Below are 12862 nucleotides of genomic sequence, written 5' to 3' on the forward strand. Positions count from 1 at the left end.
TCCTCTGAAACACATGGTTCCCGAGGCCTCCTTGCATTATTAAAGCCACTACCGCTCTCATGAGGTAGTGAGAGTTCAGCTCGCTGAACACCGAGCACACTTACTTCGACGTCATTCATCAACAGTTACACTCACTACATGCATCAGGCCCTCAAAGGCACCCTTAGCTTCTCTTCTAAATCACATAACCTGCAGTGGGTCCCCCGCTGATGCCTGATGGAATCCTGCACACCACAGAAGCAACCCAGGAGGGAGGTGAAGAAAGGGGCAGTGCCTCTGTGCAAACCGTGTGGCGCGTGAAGAGCCGAGAACCAAGAACATACACCTCTGGATGCTCCTAAAGCAACATCAGATTGCTGGCAAGGTATCAATCATCAGCAAAGACAGCATCTCAAGGACACAACTATCTACCACAATCTCTAAGGAAGGACATTTAATAAGTTCCAAACACCACTGATTGAACTATAAGACTGATGCTCTCAACTTTTTCGCCTGGATCTTAAATTTTAACTCAGTGGGGTCAAATATGTATTGAACGTAATCTCACCTGCCTATAACAAAACTCGGGAGTATTCCAAAAACCTAGGAATATACAAACAGGTATTCTGAGTCAAGAAACATGGAGAGTGGTCTCTCTAATAAATCTGACCTATTAGACCCTATTTGTTAACTATGTAAGTCATGGAAGCTTCAAAGGACAAAGGCTTTGAGAAAGGAAAGAGCTGGGGGTTTTCTACTATAATATCCTCCCACCTAAATAAAATCACTTTGGCTCCCAGAGATGTTTATTAAGGGGCAAGTATGGCACCACAGGCCCACATGGTGCTGCAGGGGCTCTGCACAAAATGAAGCCATCTGACACCCTGAAGGAAACCAAAATACCAAGTTCTCCCAGAAGCTGCCCAGGAATCACTGAATAAGAAAGCAAGCTACTCCATCTATTGGGAAAGAAAACCAGCCTTTGAAAGGCCAGTGCCAACTTCCAACAATACATTCTGGCCGATGGCCTATGACTTAAGTAGTGCAAAAGAGACCACAAAGTACCTAAGATGGTAACCAGTCTACTTTCCAGAAATAATACCACCATTACAAGACATAACTTTAGAAGTTTTAACTTTTTTTTTTCATTTGATGTCAAGAATTCTGGGAAGGGCAAACACTTTCCCCATTTCATAGATGAGAAAACTGAAGCCCATGAAGGTTAGCAGACCTGCCAGGCGCCAAGCTGACTTCTCCGCTTACATGTCAACTGCTAGCTTATACCCAGCATATACAAACCAGCTCTTCACCCCCACCAAAACCTCCTCCTCCCGTCTTCCCCATTTCAGGGACTGGCCCCTGCATTACTCCACTTGCTCAGGCCAAAAACCCTGCTGTTCTCCTTGACTCCTCTCCTGCTTGCTCTCTACATCATCACAGCCTTCAGCTGACATAAGTCCAGAATCCAGCCACTTCTCATCATCTCCACTGATCATCATATCTGACCCAGATTATTGCTAGAACCCCCTGAAATCTCCCTGCTCCACCTTAGTCACCCCCACATACATACTTTATTCTATTCTCTGCATAACTGAGTTTTTGCTTTAAAAGTACGTCAGATCAAACCCTTCGTGGAAAGCCCTCTGGTGGCTTCCCATCTCACTCAGAGCTGTTCATTGCCGTAGACCCAGAATGAGAGCAGTATCTGCCATCTAGAAGGTGCTCAGTGAATACTGCTTGCTGATTAGTAAACAAAAGAAAAATGGCCAAATTCACAGAGTCAGGATTACACAAATCTTCCAGTGCTCTCGGTAACCATGAGACCACATTTACAACAGCAAACAATCCACATGGGAAGAAATTCTTAAATCTTACTTTGAATAACTGAACCCTATCACACATTATCAATACTATGTTGAATTTCTCATGTCAAATTAATATGAAAATATCATTTTCATTTTTAAAAAGCCACGAAATCTCACACTAAGTTACCTGAATATTACAAATTTGGCAGCATGGACTGCCAGCTTAATTTTCACAGCACTGGTCCTCAGATCAGTGACTCTTCTGTATTCGGTAACATGATGGCGCCGTATCTCAAGACTACCACACACATTAATGACAAGGGCTCTGAAAGACTCAGAAAACAAGCACCTAGAAAAAGGGGTGGTGAACATTTCTAAATCTCCCACCCTAGCACTATACCAATCATCTGAAACAGGAATTAAGTTTCTACCATATTACAAGTCACAGCAGAAAGGTGAGATTCAGAACTGTCTCCTACCAAAATTACAAAGACTCTCAGAGTTGAGTTAAAATGTTGATTGTTTTCAGATCAAAGTGAAATTAATGCTAAAATTATCCACCAACACAGAATTTTCTCACTAATATGTTTTAGAGTTAGAAACAAATTCTCTGAATTTCTTTCTTTAGTTCTTTCAAAAACATTTCTCCTATCTGCAAAAAGCCTTCAGTCTCACTAAATCACAATAATAAATTCACAGAATGTTAACAGTTGGCCTTAAAGGAAACTTAATTCAACCTCAACCTTCTTCCTCTTACAAAGGAAAAGATATTTGGTCTCTAAAAAAAGTGAACAATAACACTTGCTAAATGAGTGAATGAATGAAGATCCAAAAAGGATATATGACTCCTTTAAGATCTGACAATGGAAAAATACAGATTAACCAAAACTAGACACGGAACAGACGTGGAAGTAGAGGAAACCAAGACTTGAAAACCTTATCTGGGTCCTCCGGAAAAACTTAACCAAAATTCATTAAAGCCTGTTTCCTTTAGTTCTGTTACTCAGAAAAGCACTTGATAAAATAAATTTTGCCAAGACCTATCTCCTTGGAAACCAAAAAGGCAGAACTGTCTAGGGTTTCTTTTCTCTTCTATACAAAGACTATTTAACACAGGACTATTTTCATAATAAACTACAACAGTTTTGCATCAGTAGTGAAACAGGTGGCCTTTAACTAAAAGAAAAATCAACCAGATGAGAGGAACAGAACACTGAAAAGGACCATATCAATCACTAGAAGAGTATCTGCCACATGAGGGCAGGAACCATATAGTCCCTCGTCACTTAGAGCAGCCATTGGCCCCTGGCATTAGAGTGCGAGTCAATAAATACTTATGGGATACATGAGTAAGTTACTCCTTAGAGATTCACCCATGTAGACATAAATACCTTTGGTTACCACTAAATGAATCTTTACTTCAGGCCTACTAAATGCAAGCATACTACATTTTTTCCTCCACAACAATTCCCCCAATGTCCCTTCAAGTAATACACTCAACCAAAATTATCCCCACAGTTTTATTAAGAAGGTAAGAAAGTATGTCTTAAGTAGCCTACAGTACTTACTAAAACAGCCACTTAATTTGCTCTTCTGGTTCCAATCTCTCTCATTCAATTCATCCCATACAACCCAGCCAAGTTTGTTTTCTCTCCTTTGCACATCTCAGAAAAGAAAACAGTGCTGTGGCTAACTATTCTATCCTTGTATGCGGCCTACTGCTATTCAGGGAGCAGATGGGGAAAGGCAGAGTCTACTGGAATGGAGTAGGAAAAGCAATACAGTGTCAAGGAAAACAATACCACAAGTGACAGTTCTTATAATAACTGATACCACTGAAAATCTTGAGATCACCCCTAGCAGCTTTCATGAAGGACCTCCCATCACAATGCAACCCAACTGACACAGATGGTTTGGGGTATTTATATCCAGTGGGCTACACATCCAATCTTCAAGGTCCATCACCTTTTGGAAGCTTTCCCAAGCCACTGGAATAGGTACCTGTGAAGGTACTTTGCAAACCACGAAGGGCTAGACACACAGCTCTTACTCCACTAGCTGCCAACTGAGAGTCTTGCAAGCATTCTGCCATTTAAATCACTCTACCTCATTCTTTAAGAGTCTGATCCCCTCAAAAAAAAAAAAACGAAAAATTCTGTGAACTGTTTTCTCAATCATCAACTTCTCTATTCTCTATTATTTAACACTGAGAATAGCATCAATTAAAGTAAGTGCCTTCACACTTCCAGATTTCAAGATATTACAAAGCTAGTGTAATCCAAACAGTTGTAGTACTGGCACAAAGACAAACAGACCAACAGAAGAGACAGCCCAGAAATAAACCCTTGTGTCTGTGGGCACCTGATCTTCAACAAGGGAGCTAAGACCACCCGATGGGGAAAGGACAATCTCTTCATCAAACACTGTTGAGAAAACTGACATTTACATGCAAAAGAATGAAGTTGGACACTTATCTTACACCATATACTAAAATTAACTCAAAACGGAGTAAAGACCTAAACACAAGAACTAAAACTATAAAATTTCTAGAAGAAAACATAGGGGGAAAGCTTCATGACACTGGCTTGGCAATAACTTCTTGGATATGATGCCCAAAGCACAAGCAACAAAAGCAAAAATAGACAAATTTTAAAACTTTTGCACATCAAAGGAAACCAACAAAGTGAAAAGGCAACCCACAGAATAAGAGAAAATATTTGCAAATCATACATCTAAGAGATTAATATCCAGAATATATAAAGAACTCCTACAACTCAACAAGAAATCCAGTAACCCAATTAAAAAATGGGCAAAGGACTGAACAGCCATTTCTCCAAAGCTGATGGACAAATGGTCAATAAACATATGAAAGATACTCAACATCACTTATCGCCAGAGAAATACAAATCAAAACCACAGTGAGATCTCACCTCACGGCATTAGGATGGCTACTATGAAAAACACAGAAAATAACAAGTGTTGACAAGGATGTGGAGAAACTGGGACCCTTGTGCGCTGTTGGCGGGAATGTAAAACCACTGTGGTCTTACAACTACTATGAAAAATTGTATAGAGATTACTCAAAAAATTAAAAATTTTAACTACCATATGATCCAGCAATCCCACTTCTGTGTGTACATTCAAAAGAATTGAGGGCGCCTGGGTGTCTCAGTCGGTTAAGCGACTGCCTTCAGCTCAGGTCATGATCCTGGAGTCCCGGGATCGAGTCCCGCAGTGGGCTCCCTGTTCGGCAGGGAGTCTGCTTCTCTCTCTGACCCTCCCCCCTCTCATGTGCTCTCTCTCTCTCAAATAAATAAATAAAATTTAAAAAAAAAAAAAGAATTGAAAGCAAGGTCTTAAAGATACATTGGCATACTCGTGTCCATACCAGCATTATTCACAACAGAAGAGGTAGAAGCAACCTGAATGTCCATGAATGGATGAGTAGACCAAATACTGTCTATACATATCATGGAATATTATTGAGCCTCGAAAAAAGGAAATCCTGTCACATGCCAACACGGATGAACCTTGAGGACATTATGCTGAGTGAAATAAGCCAGCCACAAAAAGACAAAATACTGCCTGATTCTTACTTATATGAGGTGTCTTAAGTAGACAAATTCACAAAAACAGAAGTAGAATGGCAGTAGCCAGGAGAAGGGGAGAGTATGGTTTCAGATGTGCAAGCTGAGAAAGTTCTGGAGGTCTGTTTCACAACAACATGAATGTACTTAACACTGCTGCACTATATACTTAAAAATGGTTAAGGTGGCAGTGCCACCATACAGATACCAAACTGGATGTACATGTTCTACCTCCACTGCAGGAGTCTAAGCAGCCCGATCCTTTCAGCTATTGGCAGGTATTTCCAGAGTTTTTTTCCAAGTTGTCTTTTTTAGTCAATGGGACAGCATTGAGGATCAGAGGTTCCCGTTCTCACCCATTCAAAATGAAGCTTCCACAATCCCCAGTCAGCTGCTCTCTGGCTTAAGCCTACTACTTGTTTACCTTATTGTCAAGCATAGGTTCAAAAATGATATAAAAACGATTGTGTTCTCAAGTGGGTGGAGGAAAAGCATAACAGAATCATCCACTGAGTTTTTTCACACCACCATCCACCTGATATCCAACATGCTGCCCTGGAGAAAAGCCCCAGAGTTCACCGGGATCCCCTACCCTCTCCACGCAAGCACTCCCTGCTCCCCCAAACACACATCCTCCCCAAACCACTGAAAGCCACTTTTTTTAAAACATTACCTGGGAAATGACCTTCAGAATAATCCCACTGAAGGTAATTATTTGGCTGACATTCTTGAACTCTGAATAAGCCTTTCCTGTGAACCCTGTAGCTCTCCATAACCTATCATTTACCTACTGAAACATTTTGTTATGCAATTATTAGACCTCATTTCCTATTACAAAGGATCAGCACTAAGATCCTCATTAAAAAAAATAAAGTAACATGGAGACGCTTCAAAGAACCACAGGCACCTCACCAACTGATAAAGAGACAAGGGTTAGGAACCACAGTCAGACCCCGCCCCAAACACAGGCACACACACAGCACACTCTCTTTACATAGGAGATGTCAGCTCCTCAGGAATTAGACAAAGTATACACTGGCAGAATCTTCTGAGGTCTTCCCCGGGGCAGCCAGAACCAGGCTTAGGAAGAGGGAGGACATCCATCAACCACACATCGACCCGCGGTACAAGAGTAAGAAGAGCCCTGTGTTTCTACAGCCTTCTGAAGAAAAGCAGTTTGGTTCCAACAAGTCATAAACTTACATTTCTTGCAAATATCTGGGAAAATACTGCTTTCCACTTTTTTCCTAGATACACATAGGTGAAGCAAGCAGTAACAGTCCAATTGGGTGAAAATTTTAGGACATGCAACTAATTTATAATGATACATCTTAGAGGCATCTCCTAACAAGTACTGTCTCTTCTTGAAAGCGTGAGATACCACAGTTCGGTTGTCAGTTGCTTCTCTAAGAGCATCAAGAACCACAAAGAAACTTGTATTATTTTTACCTAAAGACATCTCTTTTTGGTAATGACAAATGTGTTTTTTTAAAAAAAAAAAAAAAAACCTGTTTTTTCTCAATACACCTTTAAAGGTTTTTAAATTGTTTCATATCTGGTCAAGTTGAGATTTTTAAGAACCTCATTTTTAATTTGTAATAAAAAGTTTACAACTTGATTTTTTCAAAAAAATCAACAAACGGCAAGCACCCATTAATAAAGGTCTTAAATAAAAAAAAAAAAGTTGTAAAAACCAATAGTCAATCAATTCTGGGAACCGAGACTGTTAAAGGGAACACAAGGAGCTCACAATATATCCAACTAGAATACCTATCTAGGTGAATACTCTGGAATATGAAGGAAAAAAAAAAAGATAACATAACATAATCATTCACAATAAAGGTCTTTGCTTTTTATTTCTCACTAGCTGTCTTCTGAGTAGTTGAGAATTCATTCTAAAAGGAAGCAAGACCCTGAACCACAAAAACCCATTAATGATGATACCTATAGCTTTGGTAAAAGACCTCGTGAAAAAAGTAGAAAAGAGAAAATAACCAGAATTAACTATTGTATCTGCAAAAGGCACTGAACCCAGACCTGCTTTGGGGGAGGGCAGAGGAAAAAGAATCCAGTGGTGGCCAAGGCTGGACGTCCTGTCTTATCCGCTCAAGTCACCTCTGAGTGACCCCTGTGCTTGTGCAAACCAGAAACCCTGCCTCTCCAAGCCGGCACACTCCAACAGGCATCCAGGCTCCCGCATCTCCTGAGCTGAAAAGAGGGAAATCTAACATTATGTAATTGCCTGTTTCCCACAGTTTAAAGGGAGGCATACTATAATCCTAATTAGTGTGAGAAGTCAGTGCAACATGACAAGGAACAAATTAGAAATCTAGAGACTAGAAATTCTCATCCCAGACCTCCAGAGGCCGAGAGCTGGGGCCTCACCTGACTCTGCTGCACACCCGCCTAGGCGCTGTTATGTCCTAGGGTCCAACTAAAAAAAAGCTCCTGATGTTCCTCCGTGTCCTTTCAGGGTCATCCCTCTTGATCTTCAAGAAAACACTCATGTTCTCTTTACTCTCCCCAGGCCAGAATAAAAGGAGAAAATGGATGTGCCCTGGCCCCTACCCTCAAAAGATATACCCCAGTGGATTTTCTTACCCTCGTGATCACAAACCCAACCACACTCATGTTATTCCCTCCCTCACTCAAACCGTCTGTTTGAGAGATTCAAAGCAAAGGGAATTTTTCCCATGCTTCTGACTCACTCCAGAGCTCATCAAAAGCCCACCAAAAGAATAAAAGAGCGATTACCTAAGGATAATTAACTTAGTTCTAACCTTTGGAAAATAAAATGCCATACAAGTGTGAGGGCTTTGTTTTGCCTTTTCTTTTTTTCAATTAGCTAGACACAGGAAAAAAACAAACAAAAAACTAAAAACAAAAATCCAATGAGGTCAATTTACTTCTTATGCCAAAAAGTAGAAGTGCCGTGGATAGGTTGGATTGTCAATCTCAAGTGATCGTGGAACACCTACATTTTAAGGAGCACCGGATATGAAACAAGACACAACTTTTTGGATAAGCACTGAAAGAATAAGATACCGCTCAACCCCCTCCAAAAGGGAGAGCCCCCCCCTCTAAAGGGCAGTCGCTGACTGGCAGGGATATTTCTTCTCTCCTGGCTCAGATTATCCTAGTGGAAGGGAGGGTGGTGCTATGTAAATCAGTCACATCTTCAACAGGAAGCTCCTTCAATATGTTCCTTTTTTCTGTGCAATTATCCCTCCATCTGACCCATCCCCCCTCCAAGCCCCATCCCCTGGTAACACTTACATGTACACGTAACTGAAAGAGAAGGTCTACAAGTTGCCACTATTCCAGAAATAAGGAAGGGACAATCACTTTCTTTTACAAATGAAAAATGATATTAAGGGAAGAAAATGGTAACCTTGAACAAATTAAGTTTGGCTTCTCTAAAGAGCGTACAAGTACCTTATGCTCTGAGTTAATAAAGTCTATCCCCCCACCCCAAAAAGGTCGGGGGGGAGGAGCCTAAGGTTTACCATGTAGATATTTTAACTAAGTCAATTTCTTTTTCCATACTTTGTAATTTGAGTAACTCTAAAGCTTACTTACCAAACACTACATCAATACTGTTTTCAAAGCTCTTCAATTTTTTTTTTTCCAATCTTAATGTTGATTTTGTTTGCTTCCTTAGGTTTTGCTCATTTAGATACTTAATAAACACTGAACACTTGCGGGGGGGAGGGAGTAGTAAACGAATTTTAACATATAGACTCAAAAAACCAAAACAATAACCAGGAAACAAAGGAGTACAGTTAAATCTGGAAACCTGCCTTCCAATCACTGCCTGATCACTAATTAGTTCTTCTATAACCTGTGACAAATCACTTCAGCTTTCCGGGCCTCAGTTTAATCATCTGCAAAATGGAGAAAATGGGCCAAATGATCTAAATTCAAAATCCCTTCTACCTTCAACAATCTATGAATCTGTTCATCAAAAAGAAAATGCAATTGCAAATAAAACTTTATGATTTCATACATATTTTCATACTTTCATACATATTTTCTCATTAATTCTTGCAGCAAAGCTGTGAAGCAAGCATTATGCCCATTTTTGCTGAAAAAGACAGTTTTTCAGAAAGACAGTTCAGAGAGGTTTGATTATTTTTTAAGATCCCATAGCCAGAAAATTTGAAACCCAGAACTTCTGAGGGCAAATAATGGGCTCCCTTATTTCAGAAAACAATAAAAATAACTGATTGCCTGCTATGCAAAACCTTTCTGGAGGCAGGGTACCATACCAGGGTACCATAACCCCAAACTCAGAAAAGTTACTACATATGGCCCCACTGGACTATAAGTTCCATGAAACACACTTATTCACCACCAGAACCATGGAGCCCAACAGCACACTTCCCGGATAGAGGCACTCAGTAAATAACGCCTGACTCACCATAAACTTCAAAAGGTTAGGAATATAGTGATATTATGGGGGTAGAGGGGGACTTTTTTCTGAATTTCAGATATGAGCTTCTGTGATCTGCATCAAAAGGAAGAAAGAAGCATTCTCTATCAGAGATCTAGTTCTCCATCAGAGGGATAAATATATTTGTTTTCCTCTGACAAAATCCGATTTCATCAGTGAACCAAAAATCTCCAATGCGAGATGTCACCTGGAAATCTTCAGGATATCCATACTTTATAGGTGCACTGCTATGGACCAACAGGAATGATAACACAACCATGAGGACTGACAGGAAGCACATAATTATGTTCTCACGAATCACTACATACTTGCCCCTAAATTGGAAAGATTCAGGGAATCTGTATTTTTACACTTTTCCACCTCTCGTGGTGCCTCTGTTTCACAGCTCAAAGAGACAGAAAACGGACTTTTATTGAAAAACTCAAACGGCAATTTAACAGAACATATCCATTACTCAGAGTCAACCAAGATCCCCCAAAGTTTACAAAACCACTAAACTCAAGCAATCTTCAATCTATGACTTCAATAAAGCTACATGAAGATTTTTTCTAAAGTTGTTTAAAAAGCGAGGGGTAGGGGGGTTCCCTAAAATTACTCATGTAATTCAAATCAAAAGCAAAGTAAGTAAGTATGAAAGCCAGAAAATAACAGTGAAAGGATAGAGTTAAATGAATCTCAGTACAAAATCTAAGTAAGGTGCTTTGGATTTATTACCAAGAGTTCAAGTCAACCTTGCCACAGGATCCCAACGTCTGCCTGACACTTCAGATCTAAAAAGTTCTATCAGAATTGCAATTTCAAACAGGAGGAGCAGTACCAGGAACTACAGAGAAGCTAACAGCAACACCTACTGACTATCTTGAGCCACTTGCCAAACTTGTTCTCTCAGTCAAACTAGAGAAATCTAATGATAAAGTCAACTTCAAAAGTCTTTTACTTAAGCATAATGAGATAAGAAAATAAGTTGTCACCCACATAAAGCCATTCATCCCCAAAATCTCTTATTTTGCCCCTAACCATTTACAAGCAAATCATCACCCAAGTCATTTTAAATGCACTGTTAATTGCTGATGCCTCAGTACAAGTAATTTATTCCATGGGAAAAATGTTAATATTAATATTCTTGTTAATAACTGGTATGTCATCTAATAGTTGGACACATCAGTGACCATAAACTGCTTTACATAAACCTTTCATTTGAGACTACTGCTGTTACCACTGCTCTACATTATTCCCATCAGGTTTTTTTTTCCCCCATCCTGGTAAAGGTGGTTTAATTGCAGCCTTCAAGAAATGAAAAAGAGAAAAGTGAAAGTCATTAAATCAGGACTATATAGAAAATTAATACTGTTACTAAACTGGCTGCAGAGGACGATTCTATAGGACTTAATCTTGTACTTTTCCAAAAAATTAAGTCGGAGAATCTTTGCCTTGGACGAATATTCCATATGAGAAAAGAAGAGAAAGTTGACACTTAACTCCCACAGAGTACCAGTATAAAAACAATGGGTTTAAGAGTCTGAGTCAGAGTTTCAACATGAAAGACTTACTTTATAGAGGAAACGCCAACCCCAGTTCATCCAGATAGACCTGGAACCTGATGAAAGTCGACACCTTTACTCTGAAATTTGCATCGCATCACTGGCTCCCAGTTTAGAAATATAATCGTCCAGCCGGTAGTAAGAATTTCAGGGAATGCTACCTCTAAAATACCAGGAAATTTTTCAGGAAAAATTAAATTAAGGTAAACGCAGTCTCTAGGAGCCGTCAGTCCCCAAATGCTTCCTTCAAAAACGAATACCAACAACTCAATTAAACATCTTCCCTGAAGTGATCCATTTCCCTTGTCTCTAGATTTAACAAACGGTGAAACCAGATGAAATTTCAACCTGCCTAAGATGATTACTTGTCCACCTAGAAATGCCATGAAGCAATAGGGAGCCTCGCAAATTTCCTTTAGGGTCAGAAGTTGGAAACAGATGAGGCTAAAGAGGAAAAGTTGTTTTTGAGGCGCCCTCACGCCTCCCCAGCCCTCTCGAGGTTTACTTGCTCCAACGAAAGCAGGTTAGAGCATCCCCGACTTTCACTGCCCTCCCCCTCAGAACCCCGGGAGAGAAATTAACCACCCGCGGGCAGCGAGCTCCCTACTCCCTTTCCCATGATTACAACCCTCGGCCTCTCCTTTCCAGCAAAGCCTGCAAAGCGCTCACCCAGGTGACTGAAGGTGAAGGGTGCCGGGTGACGACGAGAACAGCCGGGTGGGCGCAGCCACCCCGACGGGGGCGCGGATCTCCCGGCCTCTCGCGGAGGCGCTCCGCCGGTAGTTATGCAGATTCGGATTCCGAGGTGCGTGCGCGCGCGCCGTGCGCGGTGCAGCCCGGACTCGCCCCCGCCGGGCTGCGCTATCAGCACGCCACCGAATCGGAAATAAAACTTTGACCGGTCTCCCGGTGTCTGCTCCCGGCCCTGGACCCGAGCCCCAGCCAAAAACGCGCTGGGGGAGGGGGGGCTGTCGACAGTCCTGCACCCCCGCTCCCCTGCCCGGCCCCAGGGCGCTGGAGCCACTTACCGCTCAGCCCGGCCTCCCGGTGCTGCCGCGCGTCCGGGGTGGGTCCGCCGCGCGCTCTCCCTGGGGAGAAAGAGAAACCGTGTGGACGGTCGGCGCGCGCTCACTCGCCGCCTCCTCTGCGGAGAACGGCGGGCGGCGAGGCCGGGCCGGGGCGGGCGCCGGGCGGAGTAGGGCCCGGGGGAGGTGGGGGCTGAATCTGCCCAACTCCCGAGCCCGGCTCCGAGGGGGACCGGAGAGCAGGCTGGAGAGCAGCCGGCGGGGGCCCGCGCTCCTGGAGTGGGGGGGCGGAGGTGCCTCTGTCCCCGGGCATCAACTATTGTCTGGGCGTCCTGGTCCCCGCTCGCGCCGCCTCCGCGGCTCAGCGCCCCCCATCCCGCCCGCCTGCCCCCACGAGAAAAAGCTGGGGGTGGGGGCCGCGGATAAAGCGGGTTTGGGGTGGCTGGGGGTTTCGGGGTCCAGAGGTCGGAGG

The 12862-nt window shown here is 42.3% G+C and overlaps 1 protein-coding gene across 24 annotated transcripts in view; it reads right to left on the reverse strand.

Moving 5' to 3' along the window:
• The window catches only part of SIPA1L1 (signal induced proliferation associated 1 like 1), a 466784-nt gene that overhangs the window by 351884 nt on the left and 102038 nt on the right, over positions 1 to 12862 (reverse strand). For 19 of the 24 annotated variants that reach the window (XM_088024540.1, XM_088024542.1, XM_088024554.1 and 16 more), the window contains one exon: positions 12394 to 12453. The exons of 2 other annotated variants lie outside the window; for them this stretch is intronic. The gene's annotated coding sequence lies outside the window, so the exon portion shown is untranslated. Of the gene's footprint in view, positions 1 to 12034; positions 12334 to 12393; positions 12513 to 12862 lie in introns of those variants that run through there. 3 more of the 24 variants (XM_028087618.2, XM_028087406.2, XM_028087243.2) reach the window with 2 other exon arrangements.

The sequence above is a fragment of the Eumetopias jubatus genome, unplaced genomic scaffold (genome assembly GCF_037043125.1).
Source record: "Eumetopias jubatus isolate StellerSeaLion01/CBP00866 unplaced genomic scaffold, mEumJub1_p1.0 scaffold_7, whole genome shotgun sequence".
Lineage (NCBI taxonomy): Eukaryota > Metazoa > Chordata > Mammalia > Carnivora > Otariidae > Eumetopias > Eumetopias jubatus.